General features: G+C 33.6%; 1 long non-coding RNA gene and 1 other non-coding gene across 3 annotated transcripts in view; both read right to left on the bottom strand.

Moving 5' to 3' along the window:
* LOC123384391 overlaps positions 1 to 24,223 on the bottom strand; it is a 547,325-nt gene that overhangs the window by 245,197 nt on the left and 277,905 nt on the right. The window lies entirely within an intron of this gene.
* Positions 3,432 to 3,535, bottom strand: LOC111556975. Its single transcript, XR_002736686.1, has one exon. It is a non-coding gene; the product is annotated as a U6 spliceosomal RNA (small nuclear RNA).

Below are 24,223 nucleotides of genomic sequence, written 5' to 3'. Positions count from 1 at the left end.
ACATGCATTACAGCAATGACTTTAGGAATAGAAATAGAAAGGATAATTTTAATTGAGCAGTAGAACAAATAGAATTAGTCACTCATTAAATGTATCAAACATAAAATAAAATAAATTTTAACTCTACTGAGTATTGATTGTGATTCTTATTTCCTCCCAAATGCCTTTGTTTATTTCTAAATTGACATAATCTAAAACATTGCTATATTTGCTCTTTTTTCCCAAATAAAACATTTTCCAAATATGACATGAGGGAAGAGACTACATCTTATTTATGTTAATGTGTCCAGTGCCAAATGTACTATTTAGAATACAACGTTTGAAAGTAAAAAGAACATAATAGGAGGAGGATGAGATGGGAATAGAAAATTACTAGAAGTTTAGCTGTAAAATGGGGGTTTTAGAATACATGGGTATTCAAGTTAATAATGTTGCACAATAAACCACTTCAAATTTAATGGTTTACACTTAAATCATTATTTTTAAAGATTCTGTAGGTCAGAAATAGGGGCAGGGTTTGACATGAAAGGAACTTATTTAAGATAAATATGGAAGCCTACGATTTTACTTCTCATTTCATTATCTATGGTGGCTCATTGGTATTCCACTAGTGGTTTTATTGATTGATTTGAATTATTGATTTGAATCGTATTCATCTACCCACCTGTTTCATGCATAAGCAGCGATAACTGAAAGTCTGGAAATGTTACACTTGGAAATATTAAACCTAGTGGTAGTTTCAGGGTAGTGAGACTTCTTGCCAACTAGCTTTGCTCAGAATGGTGTTCCAACAGAGCAGAGTTAAAGCTGATACCTCTTTTGACCTACCTTTGGAAGATATATAGCTTCCTTCCCACATATTCTGTTGGTCAAAGCAGTTATAAACTTGTCTAGATTGAAGGAGAAGGAAATTAAATTCTACCTCCCATTGGGGAAATGACAGGTTCACACTGAAAAAGAACATTGGGATGGGAAATGTTGGTATCTCTTGAAAATAAAATTATTTACCTGGAAATTGGTGAAATTGCCAAAGTAAACTAGGAAAAATATAAGGCTGATGTCTTAATTTTGAAAATGCATTCATTTATCAAATGGCAATAAAAGGGGAACCCATGAGTCAGACATAAGAAAAGTGTCTAAATTAGGAAGAAAATTAGAAAATTCAATGAAATGGAAAATGAAACAGGCCAATAAGAGTAAACAATTATGCAGAGGTATCTAGGAGGAGAAAACTACCATGATTATTTAATTAAGGGGATCAGACATTTGGTAATAGTCTTATGGTAGGTATGGTAATAGATTCATGAAGGGGAGAAAGAATCAAGTTTACTGACAACAGTAAGAATCCCTCCCCACATGCCAGATTCTAATCCCAATTACTCTGCTCACTAGTTAGACAAAATACTTAAATGTCTATTCAACTTGTTCTCATCTCATTGACTTGTTATGAAGATTAACATAGGTCATAAATGCTTAGAACAATGCCTGGAAATATTAAATTAATATATTTTAAAAGACTTTTAGTTCAGTCAGTTGTATTCACTACTTGGACCCACACTGGCAGAGTAGGAGTTTGGATGTAACAACACAAGATTTTTAATTCCCAGGAGGCCAAGAAGGCGTTCCTATGTTCTTACCTACTAGTGAAATCCTTTGTCCCCACCTCTGAGGATGAGTCATCAAATATACATCACAATGTATATAATATAGCTATTGTTAAAATCGTTGACTTTTCTATGATAAAAGGAATAATTAAGACTTTTTCTTAGGTGCATAGTTAGTTCGAAGAGCATGTCACTTCTATCAATCCATCAAATACTTTTCAGACATCTGCTTTAATGAGCATCAATTATATCTTGTTACCTAACAGGAGAGTAAAATATGCTATGCCCAAACTATACCCTCTTCTCTATCCCATAGGTGACTATGTTCTGCATCATTTCAACAAAGTTACTGTTTATTTGCTATTACAAATACATTAGTAGGAAATTTGGCATAATCACACAGGTTGTATCTTTCATTAATACTAAAATCTTGCATCAACCTGAGAAGGATACGTGGAAAGGACCAGATAAAATTTAAAGCACAGTTCCATAAAAGAAGCCCAAATTCTTCTGGGCACATCCCATACACTGTGATTTAATTTAACTGCCACCCAACAGTGCAACTGCAAAAATAAAAGTGACTTTGGTTTATTCTATAAAGCCATCCATTTCTCTTGTGTTTGATTATTAAATGAGATATAGAAAATAGTGGACATGATAAAAACACTGGAGATTTTGACTAAAGCAAAAACCATACAATATGGTTATATACAGTAAGGCAATGGTTGTCGAAGAGTAGGGTTTAGACCGGAAGCATCAGCATCACCTGGATAATTGTTAAAAATGCAAATTCTCAGTCCCCACCCCAGAGGTCCAGGAATCTTTGTTTTACTAAAAGGCCCTTCAGGTGATTCTGATTAAACATAGTAAGGGGATAGTTTTGACTGGCATATGGAACTACCTACAGAGCTTTTAACAACCTAATGACAAATTTAATGTGCATTAAATTTACACTTCTTTGAATCAGGTGTGTAAAGAATACCTATCTTTATATCTCTTTAAGTACAAATGATGGGATCTAGTTTTTTATTGATTGTAGGATAGTTACAAACTGTCCATTAAAGAAAGATAAACTTGGTGTTATTCCATTTGGAACTGAATTACTTTTGTCATGACTCTCTATTCAATCAAGCCTCTCTGATTTCTCTCCCTTCACCTTTGTATTTTATTTCTTCCTGGAGTGAGTGGGTTCACATATGTTCTTTAATTCAAGGAGGAATGGAGAGAGAAGCCTCATAACTATTCTCTGTCTACACTGACCCCCAAGTGGGATCAGTATACTTCAATTTCAAAGCTGTATATGTCAATCATTATTGATACCTTGGACGTGCTATGGATTTGCTATGCATTATTGATACCTTGGACCTCCTCAGGTAGCCTGCTGCACATACTCTACCTCTACCTTGTCCCTCTCCCAGAGTACTTAGGGGGCTCTATGTATCTAACCCACACTTTTATCCCTCAGAGGAGATGGAAAGATTTAGAGAAGCCTCGTTACTGCACTGGGGTGTGCTGGAGGCTGCCTTTGGGTGTGAGACCTACCTGAGCAATTCTATCCCCATTGTTACTCTTCCTCTCTGACAATAAGCTGAATGCAGCACTATTCTTGGTAGGGTGCAACTCTAGCTTCTGAAAGCTTTTTGTTGTTGTTGTTGTTTTTTGCTTCCCTTTCAACTACAGCCAGAGAGTGAGGCATTGGTTCCCTTCTCAAGAATCTACCTCACATAGATTCCTCAGATCATCTTCCCACCAGCTCTTAGACTAGGGAAGGGATTACTCCAAAATCAGTTTGCATATTTCTCCTGTCCTTTGTCTACATCATACCCTCTACGCACCTGATCCTTCATGAGTCTGCGTGTCATCCTGACACAGAGGCCATGCTAATGTCTGCACCTTTCCAATTTTAGTATGTGTGCTGGTGAAGCGAGCACTGGACCTAATCCTTCACGTTGTAGTATGTAACAGGTGTATCCAAGCTTTTGGAATTGCCTTAACTGCACCCTAACCCTATCTTCAAAGTTTTTACTTTTAATAATCTCAGCTTTTTTTGATATAAAACATACATTTTCAAATAAATACATAAGTTAAATGGTTGGATTATACAATGTTAAATGTTGCCTTATAATTATTTTCTCCACATTGGATTTGAAAAATAATCTATAAAGAAAATCCACTGACATTTTTATTCTATGGGTATTCTTCCAAACTTTGAGATAATGCATGCCATGGACTTACTAGCATCAAGGACTGTTGGGAATAAAATGCCTAAAAAATTGTCTTTAAAATTTTTAAATTTGGTTGCAGTGCTTAAAGAAGTAACTCTGGATTGAAGAGCAGAGAATAAGCAACAGTAAATGTATTTACTTAATTATTTAGCACAACACCTATTGATCTGAAGAGACCATTTAAGTACTGGTTTTAGAAACTAGAAATATAACAAAATACAACTAGTAATATAACTAGAAATATGAACAAACATTAAAACAAGTAAGAATCCTCCCCCACAAGTAGCTTTCAACTTAATAAAACCTGAATTAAAGAACGTTGACTCTTTATGTCACTGAGCAGTCATTACTGTTAACTTCTAAAGGTCTTATGTAACTTTGAAACATGTTTTTGACCATACTTAAAGGAGGCAGATCTGTTTCAAAGTCATTGTTGTATTAGTTTTCTCCGTGTACAAATATGTATTTCAAATAGAAAACCAGGCCTTGGTCAGTTTTAACTCCCTGATAAGATTGTATAGATATGCCATGATACAATGTGTGAATATAATTTATACATAACTTTTATTTATAATAGGGACTACATACAGCCCAGTATATGAAAATCTATAACAGTATTACAGGAGAAGCTCAGACAATTTAGAACTAACTTTTAAGTTTTTCAGTCATGAATAAAATATAGTCATAAGAGAAATAAAAAGCTACCTATTGAATTATGTCACCATCATGCTATGAAAGTATGTATGTCTAAGAAAAAATTATGGAGAAAATATAAATTATATGATTTTTTACCTTGTATCATATATAAATAGAAATGGTACATTAAATGATAAAATGTGTCTTATTTTAAAAGTTTTGAATCATAGCAAATATGAATAAAGATTAAATCATATCAGTAAAAATACTCTTATCTAAACAGCCTTGAGGTGTATCTTTTAATTTTACAAACATATGTGTTTCTAAATACTGTCATGTATTGCAAATATTAAGCAATTTTCTAATAAGTTTTCATTATTTACTTTGAAAACAGCTTATATTCCATTCAATTTAGAAAAAAAAACAAACTGAAATTTACCTCATTGCAAAGTTTAAAATATTTGTTTTAATGCCAACCAGTTGCTGTATTTCAAAGCCTAATTTCAAAAGTGGGTATTGAGAAGAGGAATCAAACATAAACTGTGTATTTTGCTAATGGTGCAAACTGGTCTGAATGAACAGACAGGCTGGAAATAGAAAAGTCGATGAGGTAATCAATAAACTCAAAGAAGGATGAAATAGAGGATACACGAGTCCCATGATTAGTAAGCAGACAAGAATTCATAGCAGCATCCCCCCACAAAATACAATCTATTTCTCTAATATTTGGTGAAGGAATTAATCTGGAAACTGAACATAAATTCAGGCTCTCAATCTAAAAGGTACATTATTGGGAAAATGGAATTGAATACGTAATCATATTTAAAAATTGTGTCCAGGTGCAGGATGTTACTTGAATTCATAATTATTATCTTTATTATTTAAAAAATATATGCTATTTTATAAATACTTCAAATAATTTAGCACTTTGAAAATCTCTACTCCTCGTGTTCAATTAAGCTTTAAAATAAAAACTGTTAAATATTCTTTCTATATGGCACCACTGTGATTTTCCCTCTCTTAACTTTACAGTTATAGATTTTTGAATTTAACAAAGAACAAAAAGGAGTCAAACATAAAGCCAAAAAATGTGGGAGACCATTTCTAACAAGTTTAATATATTTTGATGAAACACTATATATATATTAAATCTATTCTCAAGATGACCAGCATCATATAATTAAACATTATTTTTCCCAATAAAATATATTTGAGTTGAGATCACGTATATATGCAAATTTATATGCAAAACAGAGAAAATAATAACAGTAAAGTCATAAAATCTAATTATATCTAAATCACATGGCTCTATTATTACAGACATTTCTGTATCTTTGCCCACTTAACTGTCTCTTTCTTGCTCTTTCTACAGATTTATTCCTTCAAAAAAAGAATCAGAAAGGATTGATGACTAAAGAGTATTTAGTTCTACAAATAAATATATTTCATCTGAATGTCAGTCCTGGAAGGAATTAGCAATGGGGGGGGATTCCTTTTCCACACATTCAACTTCTCTCTCTGTAACACACCACCCTAGGAAATGTTTCAAGCCTCATCTTTTTTTCCATCTTTGCCTCTTTTCCTAATCAAAATATATTTAGAGGAAATTATATTTTTATCAGTCTTTTATGCATAAATGTACAGTGTGTCGAGGTTACATGTAATAGCCTGTCACTCTGCTGAAAAAGATAAAAATCCATTCAGTAGTACACAGGTGGGAGATACACTGTCGTTTGGAAGTTTTTTATTAGCACCAACTTACTCTATCAGTGCACAACTTCCCTGCTAAAATGAGGTTCTATAATCAAAATGTCCACTATTGTAGTAGACAGTGCTTTTGCCTCTCTAGCAATTGCTCCCCCTACTTTGTTTCTACCAAATACTCATTTTACGTCTGTCTCTTCTGAATTCCATAGAACTAAATAGATCTGGGGAACTTCCCTCAATCCCCTGCTCCTGACTCCAATAGGGGTAAGTGCAGTTAATTAAGCCATTTGGTGCACAGCGCAGGTGAACGAGAAATGACTGGTTTGAAGGGAAAGACTCTAATTCCATGCTTGAGAAAAAAAAAAAAAAAAGGTTTTCACTTTCTCTGGGTGTGAACCAGGACCCAAAATGTTTCAGTGTCTCTGTCTGACATCTTATGGCAATGAGGGAAAGGCATGCATTGATTAAATATCCAGAGAGAAAGAAAAAAAACAAACAAAAAACCTGGATGGTCTTCCTATCTACTGCTATGTCAAATAATACACTATTTTACTTACCGTTTACATTTTTAAAGTTTGATTTAGAGTTTCCGTTACCTGCAGCAAATAGCAAAAGCCATGATGGCCCCTGAAATGCAAACCTTTAACATCCCCCTTTTAAGTTAGCAACTTAGTTCCAAAGGATTCAGTATAACTTTCTTATCAAAATACATTTCGGATTTTATGTATATTTTTGCTAGTTTTTGTGGTATAAGGTAATGGTTGATGTTGATTTGAATAACTGTTTCATGTCAGCACAAGCATGAACACTAATTGAACTAACCTATTTAATTTTCACAATAAAGAGGTGCTTTTATTCTCACACCACTTTTCAGAGGAGATCACCCCAAACAACAGAGTGATTGAGTGAGTTTATTAAGCAGCAGCTCCAGGATTAAACCCAGGCTGTTTAAGTTCAGAATCCATTCCTTATATGTCTACTAAAACAAAAATACTCCATAAAAGTTATCCAATAACTTCCATGAAAAATTAATATTATGGTGGATATTATTCCATCTTGGTACAGACTATATGTTTCTAATAATCCTGATTGGAGCTTATTTCTGCATTTGTTTTACTGAATAACAACAGATAAAAAGTGATGAAAGAAATGGAGAAACACTATACTTATTCTCACGGTCTTCCTCGTCTAATCTCTATTTGTTGTCACAGTGCTTTTCACTTCATTAATTTTGGCTGACATAGTTCTAATTTCATTTTCTGGCAAATTTATGGCGTTATATTTCTTTTATTCTGTAAATGTAAATATTGGGTAGAAAGAGAAATCAAAACTAGAAAGGAAACAAGATTCCTTCTACATTCTCGAGAGAAAAAGGAAAACAGTAATTAGAATGTAATCAAGAGAGAAACTGGTCAACATTACATATGTTGCACAAAAATAAAGAGCGTTTTCTGAGTGTTTCATGACTCCTAATGAGAGAGAATTTAATTAACATTTTAAAAATGAGGATAAGTCGTAATTTGTAACGGTTTTCTTCAATCCATGACCCTGTGTCATTTTAATCTTGAATTTTAGAGCATTTAATGCCACTTTATGCTTTCACCTTTCTCTAGATTTATGTTTCTGTTAAAGAAAACAGTTATAACAAAGAATCAGATTATTAGTTATTCATTATGTTTGCTTTGGTTGTTCCCACTCTGACCCCATACCATAGTACCAGGAACTGGTTTTAAATCACTTGTGGTAAAGTCCTTGCCTCTTTCTCATTTCTCACATCTGAGTTTCCAACTTAATCCATGTTTGCAAGTATCCACCCAGTTCAAAACCCACTAGTCCAATATCTCAAAATTTCCATTTAATTCTTATTAGATTGTGACTTAATTAAAATATCTTTTTTATTTATCAAAGTCAAATATCACTGTGTCCATCCCTCACACTTATAGCCAGACTATTGCTGAAGCTGTGGTGTGAGTGTCTAGTGGGATCTTTTCCCAATCCTCTTGCTATATCTCTTTGGAAGTAACAGCTGAGCAACCAGAACTCTATCCTGCTACCTGCTGCTAGAAAGTCCACTGGTATGGATCATAGAAAGCTCAGTATTATTCCCTTGATCCAACCAACCAAACTCCATTCAAGGAAAAACTGTCACAGAGAATAACCTCTTCACTGCCAGATCTGAAACAATTTCAATTCACTCACTGAAAATTTCCAGGGGTAGCCAGTTATAGGGAGGCTCCCACATTTTTGTGAGCCAGTAGAAATGGCTATAGATACAAAAAGTCATATTTACGGGGTGGAGGGAAAGGAACCATTGTTGCATCACTCAGTCCGTAATGAAAGGAAAATAATGTTAATATTAATATTTAAATGTAAATAATAGTATTAAAGTATCCTAACTTTAGATCTTATAGATACAATTTTGTATTTGTATCAAATGAAGACCAATGGACAAAACAATATATTTAGAAATTAAACCCTTTCAAAGAAAAGAGAGGGAATATAATAGATAAAATCCTAACATAAATATATATGAAAGCCTATTAATATTAGCAATTATATATTTGGCATTTTTAATGTATATTTATTGTGTTTACTTATTTATTTTGAAAGAGAGAGAGAGAGAAAGAGAGGGAGCAAGTGAGGGAAGGATGGAGAGAGAGGGAGAGAGAGCTTCCTAAGCAAGTTCTGTGCTGTGGGCACAGAGCTCGACTCTGGGCTTGATTCCCTGACCCATGAGATCATGAACTGAGTGAAAACCAACAGTAAGATGCCTAACTAACTGAGCCACCCAGGTGCCCCTGGAATTTTTAGTAGATAAATTAAAGATTCCAATTTTGACATTCGATAATAGTAAACATACTTGCTTCAGGGTACAACCAATCAAATAATTCAAACTATATTTTGAATTTATGATTATAACTTTTTTTATTCATCATGGCAGGTGTCACCGAATTTTGTCTGTAATTAAGAAGATAATATCCCAGGCTTTGTGGGCCATATGATTCTCCAGTTTTCTTGCAACTACTCAAGTTTGCCATTTTAATGCACAAGCCTCCATAGGGCAATACATAAATGAATGGGCTTGGCTGTGCTCCTATAATCTTTATTTATAAATGAGAGGTGCCAGACCAGATTTAGATGGTGAGTAACAGTTTGCAGCCCTCTGACCTATTAGAACTATTATGGAACTTATAGGAACAACAGTTGAACATTATCTAAAATAAAATTTAATATCATTTCTTCTTAATCATATTTCATAGTACCTACTTTGCTTTTCATCCTTATTAGATTGCTCTTTCCTATGTTTCATCTGTTTCTAATATGTGAAATATGCAGATATACTAATTTAGTAAGATGCACAATTGTTGACAATAATGAGAGTCTATCTCTACATTATTTAATAATGCATTCCACTATACACTTCCTCAATAGCATTAATTAAAAACAAAAACAAAAACAAGAACAGACTTTGATTTATTTCTGTTCAGATATTTTTTAACACTTATTGAGCCACTGCTATTTTTGGGCACTACATGTGCACTAGGGATAAAAGGTGATTAAGAGAATTCACATGCTAAAAGAAATTTACAGGGGCACCTGGGTGGCTCAGTCGGTTGAGCGGCCGACTTCGGCTCAGGTCATGATCTCGCGGTCCATGAGTTCGAGCCCCACGTCGGGCTCTCTGCTGACAGCTCAGAGCCTGGAGCCTGTTTCAGATTCTGTGTCTCCCTCTCTCTGACCCTCCCCGTTCATGCTCTGTCTCTCTCTGTCTCAAAAATAAATAAACGTTAAAAAAATTTTTTTAAAGAAATTTACATTGAGTGGGATCTTTATCTCTTTTTGGAGGATGGGACAAGCAGAAAAGCACTGACACAAAGGTACAAACAGTTGGTGACTGTGCAGTAAAGGATTAACTCAGCTGTTCTGGGCTGCCCCATACTGTACTTCTCCAAAGAAAGTTACGGTCTTTGCCTAACTTCTGGGACACAATTTCTAAATCCTTGGATCCTGCCTGTTCCCTCCCTCCCTCCTTTATTCCTTCTGTTCTTTCTTTCTTCTTTCCCCAAACAAACAAACAAACAAACGAACACAAAAAAATAGGACTTCCAGTTTCCAGTTTCACATGTAAGGAACTTGGATGTTCCTACCCTGTCCTGTCAACACTAAAAAATTGAACAGACTGAAAATTCAACTGTTCCTGAATCTGTAAGGGAGGACAGAGGGGAAACTGTTGCCTCTCAGAGTGGAGACAGAGGTGAATCCAGGAGTTCTGGCTTACCAGAGAAGAAACTCAGGAGCAGGAACTGCCATGAGAACAGGTGCTGGGGTTGAAGACCCTGGACTGCAAATGACAAATTGCCGGAGGCTCTGTGTGGACAATTCTGAGGGAAAATTTCCAGGGGGAGCTGGTTATACGGAGGCCTCCACATTTGGGTGAGTTTTGTCTCCAGGAGCTTGTCTAGGCTTTCACAGTAAATACTGGAGAAAAATCCCCTCATGCTTCCTTGCAGTAGGGAGAGGGAAAAAGGAGCCATCTCAAAATACACCAGAACACGGCTCTTCTCCACAAGGCCTGCCCTTAGGAGGAACTAGTTAATCTGAGACTAACCTGCTGGGGTGTTACCTGAGCCTAATTGACCTGGGGAAAGGGAATGCCCAACTCCAATCCACTCTGGTCAAACACCATCCCCAAAACAGAGGTTTATGAAATCTCTGGCAGAGGTTCTATTCACGTCTCATGAATTCTTGTAGTGATATCTTGAAATATCATTTGGAGTCAATGGGAGACAGTGTTATTTTGAAATTAATGTAGTTATGGAACCACCACAAAATCTTGTTAAAAAAGAAGCATATATATTTCCATATCACAAATTTACTTTTTCAATATTTTATAAGCTATATGTAAGTACAATTATTTCCTTAATAATTCTATAAATTATTTAATTTAAAAGAATTATTCTCAGAAGGGATCTTTTGATTTAATCAGACTACCAAAGGGGTCCACATCATTAAAAGATTAATCACCCCGTTTATTATACGCTACGTGTTTTGGAACTTTGAGTTTAGGGTGGTTGCCTTGGTTACCTGAAGCCTAGGCACTGGGGTCAGAACCAGGAGGATACCCTGAAGCAGGAAGTACAGATATTTACAAGCTCTCAGAGCATCTACAATCCATAAGAGGCAGCAGAGTGAACAGTAAAGAACATGTCTTCTGGAGTCAGAGTACTGAGTTTGAATCTTAACTTTAACCCTCATTCTCTACTCTTTATCTGAAAAATGGTAACAAAAATACCCATAGCAGAGTTGGTTTAAAGATTACATTATTCACTATGTGCAAGACACTGAATACATATCTGTCCTATGGTAATCATTCACTAAACACTTACCATTATTAATTTTTGAAGGTAGAATGTTTACACAATTTCCATTAAAAATTTTTTTTAGAACGTTTATTTACTTTTGAGAAAGAGAGAGACAGAGGTGTGAGCAGGGGAGGGGCAGAGAGAGAGGGCGACATAGAATCTGAAGCAGGCTCCAGGCTCCCAGCTGTCATCACAGAGCCTGACACTGGGCTCAAACCCATGAACCACGAAATCATGACCTGAGCTGAAGTCAGACACTTAACCAACTGAGTCCCCCAGGTGCCCCTGTACAATTTCCATTTTATTAACAATCATGATTCCTTCTTCAAAATTAGAATATTTGATGCTTTTATGAAAGTAAAAAAGTTAAATTTGAGATCACATTTTAATCTGAATTTCAGAAGTAATGAAACCATTTATTGGTTTGTGAATTATGTTTCATGTTATTTCCTTATTATTATATTATAAAACTGACCTCTGGTCTTTTTTATTTATAACAATTTTTTCACATGTTGTTTTCTTGTGAATTCTCAGAAAGCAGAGCCTGAGACAAAGACACTGTGTTGAGAAAGTGTAAATAGGAGAAGTAGAAGTGAAGGCCAAGGGAACAGGAAGGGCAAGAAGAAGAGACAGTGCAAGGATGCTTATCATTTGGTACTAAAATGTACCGACTACTTGATCTCATGACAGTACTCTAAGTAGCAATAAAATGAGTGCATCTCAACAAGGACTATATGAGAGAGGAAAGGTTAAGAACTTATGTGACTGGCTCCTAAATCTCATTAGTCAAAGATTTGTAGTCCTAGAGTTTAACAGAACCTCAATTTAAGTTGCTCATGCAAATGAGCTGAAACATTTCAGGCCTCAAGGTCAACAGAGAAGTCCCAGATTTAGAGGAAAAAGTATATGGAGTGGGGGTGGTCGGGGAGACAGGGCAGGATCTGAGGTGGTACTTATGAGATGCTTCATACAGATATCCAGATGTTAATCCTTTGTTGTAGATGTAACTTTTTCTTTTTTCTTTTTTTAATAGTTTAGGGTATAGAGATATTTAAATGTATATAGCCTGATATCTCTGTTTTAAAGATACTTTATTGGGTTGAATTTATATCATACCTAGTTGTATATACTATATTTGATTAATCTGAATAATCCTATAACTCTTCCTTAATGTCAATTAAAAGAGATTACTCCTCTGTCTGTTAAGATTATATTTCTAATATATTTAAACAGACTTAGATCCAAGCAGTATTGTTTGGATCAATACAATACAACAATACCTCTTGGTATGTTCCTCTTGAAATGGAGCTAAACTGAACACTTCCTAACTACCCGTAGTTATGAATTAAGAATGACTTTATAAGTTTAATTAATTAACAAACATTTTTTGTAGTTATTTTTCTTATACTGTCAAGCAGGCATTTTTTTTTTACTTTCCTTTCTTTCTGGAACACATTTTAAAATAAAGTGCTGATAACGATCACAAAATTATGCCTCCAAAATAGCTGAAATGGTAAGAATTTTTAAAGAAAAATAATTATTTCCCCTTATGAAGGGCTACAGAATTACCTATTCCTTTGTTATACATGGCATTAGAAATGGAATTAAGTACTAAAATTATCGCTATAAATTCTTGTCTTTTATAGGAGGGATATTTTATAGTTGATTGCAAGCTCAATGTCCCATATTAGCAATTCATCATTTTACAATATTAATATTCATTTTTACTAAATATGGAAACTTCACATAATCAGCAATTTCCTCATCAATTTGGGAAAATCAAATTCATTATTAAGAGTTAGTATAATATTAACAGCAAAATGTCATTCCTGGTTTAAAAATAAACAAGTCTTGATTTACTTATTATATCTAGTTTTGCATGTTATAAGGAGAGAAAAAATTTATAATGTAATTAATTTATAAATTATTTTAAAGGATATCTTACTCATTCAACCTATGGGTAAATGAGAGAAAGAAAAGATAAAATAAAAAAAGAAAAACAAAGTTTATTATTTTTTTTCTTTCTGAAATTACCAACACAAATTGCAAACGCACTTCTCATAGTCTAAACATAGACTTCATTCTTAGTCAATATCAATCTTTTCTTGGCCAATATAAATGCAAAATTAAGACTTAATTGTATCTATTTATATCATTTATATCAGAGAACTATTTAGAGGTTCTGGGCAAAACTACTGATCACAGAGAAATATCTGTTTCTATTCCAAGAGGATATATGGCAAGGAAGGGTACAATTACATATATTAGAGTAAAAGGAAGGGTCTTGTGCTGCTAAGACAAATAAAGAATAAAGTGGTTAGAAATCTTTCACAAAAACTTCATGGATATATTAATATCTCATTGCTATATTCTTTGATTACTGAATACACAGTTAAATTATAGTTTACATTAAAAAATATAATCTTTATGTTTGTTCACAAATTGGGCCCATTGCTTACATATGGGACTTAAAATAGCCCTTATTCTTTCTGAAAGAGGCATGCAAGGATCTTCCAAATGAGAAAATAATTGTAATTCATAACAAAGATTTATATTGTCTCTGATACTTTTTTAATAGAGTTAGGAAACAGTAAGAACAGTATTTTATAAAACAATCAAACATGAAGTAAATAAAGTGAATCAAGTGCCATGCCTATAATATTATATAAATTCTCAGTAATTCCTCAGACTATTGTAATATGATTTGCTTTTATCTGCCTTAGCTACTAAACTTCCAAACTTACACATATATAGACAACTAATATTTTACAAGGGAGTCAATTCAATGGGAAAAAGATAAGTCTCTTCAATAAATGCTATTGTTAAATATGTATAATTATGTGCAAAAATTTTAAATTAGACCTACTGTCTTAACAGCGTTCAAAAAAAAAACCAACTCAAAATGGATTAAATACTTAAATAAAATACCTGAAACCATAAATCTCATAGAGGAAAACACAGGAAAAAAGCCCTTTGAATTTAGTTATGGCAATGACTATTTTGGATAGGACAGCAAAAGCACAAACAACAAAAGCAAAAATAAATAAGTGGGACTACCAGACTGAAACTTCTGCTCAGCAAAAGAAATAAAAAAATAAAATGAATAGATAACCTACAGAACAGGAGAAAATATTTGCAAACCATATATCTATAAAGAGTTACCATCCAGAATATAAAAAGAACATAGAATGTAATTGCAAAAGCAAACAAACAAAAAATCTGATTAAAAAATGGACAGAAGAACTGAATATACTTTCTTCCAAAGAAGACATCTGTATGGAGCCTGATCCATTAAAAGATGAATGATCTCACTCGTATGTGCAATCTGAAAAAGCCAAACTCATAGAAATAGAGTAGAATGGCGGCTGTCAGGGGCTGAGGAGATGGAGGAAATGGGAAAATACTGGTTTAACAGTATAAACTTCCAGCTATTCAATGAATAAATTCTGGATCTGTATATCATAGTAACTACAGTTAACAAATCTCTATTATGTACTTGAAAGATGCTGAGAGAGTAGATCACCACAGGAAAACATGATAATTATGTGAGGTGATGGAGGTGTTTACTAACCTTCTTGTGGTCATTCATCATTTTGCCATATATATGTGTATCATAACATCACATTTTATACATTAAAATAACACAATATTATATGTCAATTATATCTCAATAAAGCTGGAAAAAATTAAAACTATATCGCTTAAGTTGAAAATGAATAAATAATATTGCTATGGTCACGTGATTTACGATGTTATCAGTAGAACAAAACAGAAAGCATAGAATTAGCTCCACAAATATACTGATATTTGCTAGAGTTAGCATTACACAATCTATATTAAAATAATAATTCAGGGGGCACCTAGGTGGCTTCAGCTCAGGTCATGATCTCATGGTTTGTGAGTTTGAGCCCCACATCAGGCTCTGGACTGACAGCTCAGAGCCTGGAGCCTGCTCTGGATTCTGTGTCTCCTTTTCCCTCCCTCTCCCCCACTCATGCTCTGTCTCTGTCTCTCAAAAAATGAATAAACATAAAAAAATTTTTTAATAATAACAATTCAGTATGTGACTTCAGATAATACCCTATCCATAAGGAGAAAAATGAAACTACAACACTACTCAGAGCATATCTCAAAGCAAATATAGGTCTTCCTTGACTTACAATAGGATTACATCCTGATAACCCATCATAGTTGAAAATGTTTTAATTCAAAATGTATGTAATACACATAACCTATCAAACATCATAATGTTCTCAGAACACTTACGCTAGCCTACAGTGGGCCAAATCATTTAACACAAAGGCTATTTTATTTATTTTTAAAAGTTTATTTATTTTTGAGAGGGAGACAGAGTGAGCGAGCAGGGGAGGGGCAAAGAGAGAGAGAGAGAGAGAGAGAGAGAGAGAGAGAGAGAGAGAGAGAGGGAGAGAGAGAGAGAATGTCAAGCAGGCTCTGTACTGTCAGTATGGAGCCCAATATGGGGCTTGAACTCACAAACCATGAGATCATGACCTGACCCAAAACCATATGTTGGACGCTTAACTGACACCCAGGCACCCCCACAAAGCGTATTTTAAAATAAAGTGTTGTTGACAGTGCTGCTACAAATAGCCAAATTATGGAAAGAGCCTAAATGTCCATCAACTGATGAATGGATAAAGAAATTGTGGTTTATATACACAATGGAGTACTACGTGGCAATAAGAAAGAATGAAATATGGCTCTTTGTAGCAACATGGATGGAACTGGAGAGTGTGATGCTAAGTGAAATAAGCCATACAGAGAAAGACAGATACCATATGTGTTCACTCTTATGTGGATCCTGAGAAACTTAATGGAAGACCATGGGGGAGGGGAAGGAAAAAAAAAGTTAGAGAGGGAGGGAGCCAAAATATAAGAGACTTGTAAAAACTGAGGACAAACTGAGGGTTGATGGGGGGTGGGAGGAAGGGGAGGGTGGGTGATGGGTATTGAGGAAGGCACCTGTTGGAATGAGCACTGGGTGTTGTATGGAAACCAATTGACAATAAATTTCATATTAAAAAAAATAAAGTGTTGAATATTTCCTGTAATTTCTGGAATACTATACTGAAAGTAAAAATGAGAATGGCTATATAGGTAAAGGTTGGCTGTAAATGTGTTGGTTGTTGACGCAGGTGATCCTGTGGCTGACCGGGAGTTGTGACTGGCTACCCAGCATCATGAGACATTATCACACAAGATATCACTAGCCCAGGAGAACATCACAATTAAAAATTTGAAGTATGGTTTCTACTGAATATGTATTGCTTCTGAACCATCATAAAGTCAGAAAATCCTAAGTCAGACCATTGTTAAGTCAGGGATTGTCTGTACCGACATATTAAATATGTTAATTTAATAGAACTATTAAATTCCTCAGAGATGGAGGAATTTAATAGTCAAATATTGAGAAAATTAAGACATATCTTTAAGAATTGGTATAGAAAAGGTCTTTAAAAAGCATAAGTAGCACAAATCATAAAATAGGTGAATTTTACTACATTTAACAAATAAATCCCATTTAATAGGCATAATATATTACCATAAGCAGAAAAGAAATATGTGTCCACAATGTATAAGACAGTCCTTTTGAAGTGATAAGAATAAAAGTTCCAATAAAATTGGACAAAGCTAATAAATGGGAATTCACCCAGAAATAGATAAAAATGGGTAAAGCATGTGAAAACAGTGCTCAGATGCACTGGTCATCAGGAAACTAAAATTAAAACATGTCACAATTATCAGATTGGAAGAAAAAATATTAAAGCATTCTAATGCTCAATGTTGGTGGTGGTGTTATAAAATGGGAACTATGATAATCTATTTTTGGAAATGTTATTTTGTATAACCATTGGGGAGATTAATTGGTACTGTCTTGTAAACTTGTAAAGTAAAAGATACACACTCTTGAATCAGTGAATATTTATGCACATATGAGAAATTCTTGTTTATTTACACTAGGGAGTGTTCAAAGAAGTACACTTCAGCATTAATTATTTTTTTCTCACAGCAAACTTGGAACTAACCTAAATAGTCATCAGTAGGGAAATGAATAAATCAGTATGATATATTCATGTAATTTTACTCGAATTTAGGAATAAAATAGATGAAGTAGTTGTATGTGTGTCAAAAACAAAGAACACAAAAACAAAGGCAGTTTTGTATGAAACAAAAAGTGGAGTAAAAAATGTAAGTCTTATGAGGATATATCAGATGTGTACTTTTTAAATGTATACATGATTGCATACATATCTTAAAATGTACTTACATGTGTAGATTGAAGATATTTTTAAAATTCTCATTGCTAATTGTAGAAAAGACGAGGGATGGGAATTAGTAAAGATACAACAGTACATTATGCCTGAATTAAATACATATAAGTACATCAACATGAAAGTTACACCCTAAATATGTTTATATATATATTTTCCCTTCTTTTTTCCTTCTTCTTTCTTTTCTTCTTTCCAAAAAGTTTTACTAAGTGTATGCATATTACAAGTGCAAAGGATTTAGCAGTGAATGAAATCCCTTCCCTCAAGAATTTCGTATTTTGTGAGAGTAAAAAGACAATATGCATATAAACAAAATATATAGTGTATCAGATATGACAAGTACTGTGAAAAAAAATTCAGTGGGGAAGGAGATAGAGAATGCTGAATGGGAAGCGGGTATTTGACATTTTATTGTTCAGTGAAGGCTTTGATTTTAAGGGGGGAATTTGCACTAAGTTGTAGCTATTTTTCTTAAATCATCTTAGGAAAATATTTTTGTAATTTTTAAAACATTAACAATTTTTATAATTGAGCGATTATAATTTGGTTTGTTTTCAATAATTGCAAGTGCCTAAGTTATGCCCCAAGAAAGAAACATTTATTGATTCTTGATTAATGGCAGTTTTTGATTGATAGATGGATGTGAAGATTGCTCACGATACACTAGTAATATATTCAATAGGAAATTTTTCTAATCCACTTATGAAGTGTTCTCATTATGGTTTCCTTCCAACAAACAACTGAAGAAATTTTATTCCACTCCACTATCACATCAAGCCAGGGTTATTTGAAGGTTATATTGTATTTTCTACAAGGTTGATTTGAAAGCACTTATAAATCTTTAAGCCTTGTGTACCACTAAGCTTATTAAAATTTGGCATGTTAATAGTTGGTGTTTGAAAATTTTAATCTGTTGGAAAGATACACGTTGATTTCTATTTTTTGTTTGTTTGTTTGTTTGCCAACCTGGGAATAGTTAGTGAATGATGAGTAGCATAGTAGAAGACATCACCCAGCTCATATTAGAACAATTTCCCACAAACTTGCTAAAGTGTATGCTTTTATTTATTTTTTTAAAGCTTATATATATACATATATATATATGCATATGTATATATATACATATATATACATATGCATATGTATATGTATATGTATATATATACATATATTTGTGTGTGTGTGTGTGTGTGTATATATATATATATATATATTACATGTTTATTTTCAAAAGAAAAAGTAGTATTTCATTAACTACCACACTGTTATAATACACTTTAAACGTACAATAAGGTAGCCTTTAAATTTGAGGTGCTCTTAAAGACAACAAATGAACAGAATTCCAAATTTTTGAAATAGGTGAACTGCTGCAGTTATAGGGATACATTTAGGAAAACTGTAAAACTCTTACAAGAGCAGCAATGAAAGTTTATTTTGTATACTTTTTAATAATTGAAAATATAAAAGGTAATTAAAAAAATAAAAGGAAAATTTAGCATAATAAAAAAAGATACAATTAAATGTACTGGATACATATAAATTTTAAGAGAAGAAGTGAAAAGGGAAGATAGTTGATATTTAAGTACGCTGACTACCTAGACAAAAAATACTTACAAAAATCATAAACCTCTAGTTTTCTATGACGAATATCCATATTGTTAGAGTATCACCACTATGGAAGTGATTTTGTTATGTTTGAATATGTTATACTTTACTGGTAATTTACATGATGGCTTTTAAGGCTGTGGCAGGCATATGGTTTTTCCAAACAAGACTGGATAAAAAAAATCACTGTTAAGACACAACATACCTTATTTTTTTGGTCTTCCCATATTCAAGAAAAGGGATAATTCATTGTAACATTTTCTTACCACCCAAATACCTCAACCTATACATTTTAAACTTTTTTTTAAACATTGGTTATATGCTCAACTTCGTTATTGAAAGAGTATTAACAAGACATTATTTTGGTAAATTAAATATTAAATGTGGCTTACCAACAGGATTTGAAGGGTGACTATCCTTAGAGTTCCAAGTTAAAATGTAGTTTTCAAAGTCTTACAAGAGTAATGCTTAAAAGTAATTAAAATAATTAGCTTCAAAATGACAAACTGATAAACTAAGTAAAGTGTGCATATACTATGTAACATTCGCTTGGAAACTTGATTTGTCAGTTACACCTAGAAATTACAGTCATCAAGAAAATTACAAAAAAAATTTTTTTATCATAACATGATTTCTTTGACCCCCACAACATTTTTTTAAAAATCCTACAACAGATAAATATCAACATGTTCTAATTGTTTTAATGTTTATTTACTTTTTTTTTTGAGGGGGTGGGGTGGGCAAGGGGCAAAGAAAGGGAGGCACAGAATGCGAAGCAGCGTCCAGGCTCTGAGCTGTCAGCACAGAGCCTGACATGGGGCTTAAACTCATGAACATGAGCTTATGACCTGAGCCAAAGGCTGATGCTTAACTGACTGAGCCACCCAGGAGCCTCCAACATGTTCTCATTTCTATTCCAAACCACAGCATTGATGCATTTAGTTAGACTACCATTCACATTGTTATATTCAATTTTCTCTTTATGTAACTTGGCAAAATTTCATTTCTTCTAGATTCCAAAAGTACCTACAAAACCCATGCAATTTTACCATTTTTAATATGCTATGGAATATCATACAAAGTAAGGCATTTCAGTGTCATGTTTAAATAACCAAGTTACTGTCAATCCAAAAATTTTTGCACATTAATAAAAGGATATCTAAAAACTTAAGAACAATATTCTCACCACTGTATAAAAATAACCACAATGAGTAAGTCTTTGTGTAATATTTGTTCCACTATCTCATTTCCAGAGACTGTGACAAGCTATAAAGGTATTTCAGTGTTGGTAAGGGTATCTTGATTGCTAGTGGTGGACGTATTAGTGGTTCCTATATCTGAAACAGAACTTTGTTGAATATTCGCAAGGATAAGTGTGTCCTCCGGCAATAATCAAAGCATCATCTCATGCAGCTTCCACAGATGCCAGGACTGTACTGCTAAAGTGAATACCTTGTTTTTATTCTGATGTGTTTTAATATGTTTGGCAAGGTGGTCACTTCTCAGAAAGCATTTTAAACATTCTGGACAAATTTCTTCTTACCTGTACATGTTCTTCTGTGCTTCTATAATTCAAGTAAATAATTCGAGTAAATCTTTTACCACTGAACATCCAGTTACAAACAAAAGGGTGCTCCCCAGAATGCCAATGCAGATGAGCTCTAAGATGTGAGGTCTTCCCATGGACTTTACCACATCCTGGTATAGGACAAATGTGTTGCTTCTTTTTTCCAAGATTGCTACCTCTCCACCACATTCTTTACGGTTGGGACAGGGGCAAGCTACCCTCCAAAAAGTCTTTTTCCTTCTTGTTGCTGGTTCCCTTGTAGTGTATGCTTTTATATTTTTTCAAAGGTTATTTATTTATTTTGAGAGACAGAGAAAATGTGAGTGGGGGAGGGGCAGAGAAAGAGAGAGAGAGAGAGAGAGAATGAATGAATGAATGAATGAATGAATCCCAAGCAGGCTCCATGCTGTCAGCGTAGAGCCCAACATGGGGCCTGATCCCACCAACTGTGAGATCATAACCTGAACTAAAATCAAGAGTTGGATACTTAACTGACTGAGCCATCCAGGTACCTCAAAGTGTATGCTTTTAAAAGTCACCTTTAACCTAGACTATTGTTTTACATAATGTGCTTTTGGTGACTTCACTCTTAAATATGGCGATCAACTCATGGTGGTGAATTGTCTAGATTCAAATGCTATTATGTTATTAAATTGAAATCAATGTTAATTTGTTGAATCATACAAGAGAATCATTCTTACTAGTTCTATTACTAGTAACAGTAATACTAAAAGTACTATTAGACTACTAAAAATACTACTACTACTAAAAGTAAGACAAAGTCTAATAACAACTAGTTGACGTACTAAGAATAGTGCTTCCCATGTTCCAGACATTACTGGGGAGAGGATGTTTTATAGCTGTTAACTCTCATTTTCCAGGTAGGCTGAAAAATTGTTGCGCAAGCATGCTAATACTCAACATTGGTGGTGGTCTAGTAAAACGGGAATTCTCATAATCTGTTTTTGGAAATATAACTTTATAAAACCATTTGGGAGATAAACTGGGCATTATCTTGTAAACTTAGAAAGTTGTGATGATGTTTGGATTGCACCCAGACACCACATGTTTCAACACTATGTACGTTTTTGTAAAAGAAATAATATGAGCTTAAAATACTTAGTGTAGTTCCTACAAATCCAACATAATTATATTTAGAACCTGATATATCAACAAGAGACTGAACAGGAGAGAACTCAGCAAATGTCTCCACTTATATCACCTCCACAAACTGGCCTATTCAAGTGACATGATTTTATAAAGTTTTAAGATACGGTGATTTTAACTATGTTCTTGAATAAGCTCTTATTCTAATCAATGTGTACACTATTGGAATCTCTCTAAAAGAGAATTTAGTTTTCAACAGTTTAATAAGAACATCAGCCAAAAAAAAACAACAACAGCAACAACAACAACAGGTGAGATGTTTACACACTTAAACTGTCATGATTCTAAATAGCTTTATTGAGATAACATTCACATGCCATAAATTCACCCATCTGAAGTATAGAAATAAGTTTTTAGTACACTCACAGGAGGTGTGTAGCCATCACAACTATCTAATTTTAGAAAATATACATCTTCCTAGAGGAATCCCATACCTGTTAGCAGTCATTTCCCATTTCCCTAACCCTAGCTGCCAGCAACCACAACTCCATTTGCTGTCACTTTGGATATGCATATTCTGGGCATTTTATATAAATGGAATCATACACTATGTAGTCTTTTGTGACTGGATTTCACTTAGCACAATATTTTCAAGGTTCACCTGTGTATTTTATGCATCAGTACTTCATTTTTTTATTGCTGAATAATATTCCATTGTATGGATATACCACATTTGCTTATGCATTATTATTTGATAGACATGTGGGCTCTTTATACTTTTTGGCTGGTATGAATAATGCTAATAACTTTCATTTACAAGTTTTTGTTTGGACGTATACTTTCTATTGGCTCTATACCTAGAAGCTGAATTGATTAGTCATATGGAAACTTTATGTTTAACATTTTGATGAACAGCCAGGCTGTTTTTCAAAGAACTGCACAATTTAATATCTTCATAAGCAATATAGGGATGTTCTAATTTCTCCACATCCTGACCATTATTTGTTATTATCTAGTTTTTTTTTTGTGACAGTCATCCTAGAGAGTGTGAAATGATATTGATTTCTCAGATGGCTACTGAATTAGAGCATCTTTTCATGGTACTTTGTATGTATTTTTGAAGAAATGTCTATTCAAATCATTTAACCAATTTTAATTAGGCTATTCATCTTTTTTTTCAGTAGTTGTAAGAGATTTTTTTACTACTTCTGGATACAAGTAGTCAAATATATGATCTGCAAACATTTTTTCTTATTCTATGAATTATCTTTTCACTTGATGGTGTCCTTTGAAGCACAACAGTTTTTAGTGTTGATGAAGTCCAATTTATATAATTTTTTCTTTTGTCACTTATTCTTTAGGGACCATATCTAAGAAAAAAAATGTATTGATATGGGGGGGGTACCTGGTCAATTAGTCAAGTGTCCAACTCTTGATTTCAGCTTAGGTCATGATCTCCTGGTTCATGAGCTTGAGCCCCACATCAGGCTCTACACTGACAGTGCAGAAGCTGTTCGGGATTCTCTCTCTCTGCTCTCTCTGTTCCTCCCCCACTATGCTCTCCCTCTCTCAAAATAAATAAATAAACTTAAAAAAATAATAAAAAAGTAAAATGTATTGATATGGATAGAAAAAAATACCTTTCCTTTACTGAACACGTTTAGAATCTTGGTGATAATTTTAACAATTGAAATCACTCCTGTTGGGCAATGTAGATTCACAGATCATCATGGCCTTTAGAAAAAAAAGTGATAAATGGACTTAACAGTTAAAGCAAACCCAAAGAAAATTAGCTTTTGAGTTCTTGATATTTTAAATAAATACCCAACAGAGGTCGGAATATTACTAGCTAGCATTTTAATAAGAACGCACAACACATAATGTAAGAAATTAAAATAATTTTGTCAAATAATAAGGATTAAAAAACTTCTCATTGCTTGCCTCAAAAGTGATCATTTGTCAATAGTGGAATCTAGGGAGTACTCAAACTGTTACTCTCTCAAAATAGGAGTAGAAATCACTCTAAGATTCAGTTTTGGAATTTCAGCTATGTAATTTACGAAGTTCCTAAAATTGAAAGGCATCCTTAAAAAAAAACCTTTTTATTTATAACTCC

This window comes from Felis catus, chromosome A1 (genome assembly GCF_018350175.1).
Source record: "Felis catus isolate Fca126 chromosome A1, F.catus_Fca126_mat1.0, whole genome shotgun sequence".
In the NCBI taxonomy this organism is placed as follows: domain Eukaryota; kingdom Metazoa; phylum Chordata; class Mammalia; order Carnivora; family Felidae; genus Felis; species Felis catus.
The sequence above is the reverse complement of the archived record's forward strand: the minus strand, read 5'-3'. Positions and strand labels throughout refer to the sequence as shown.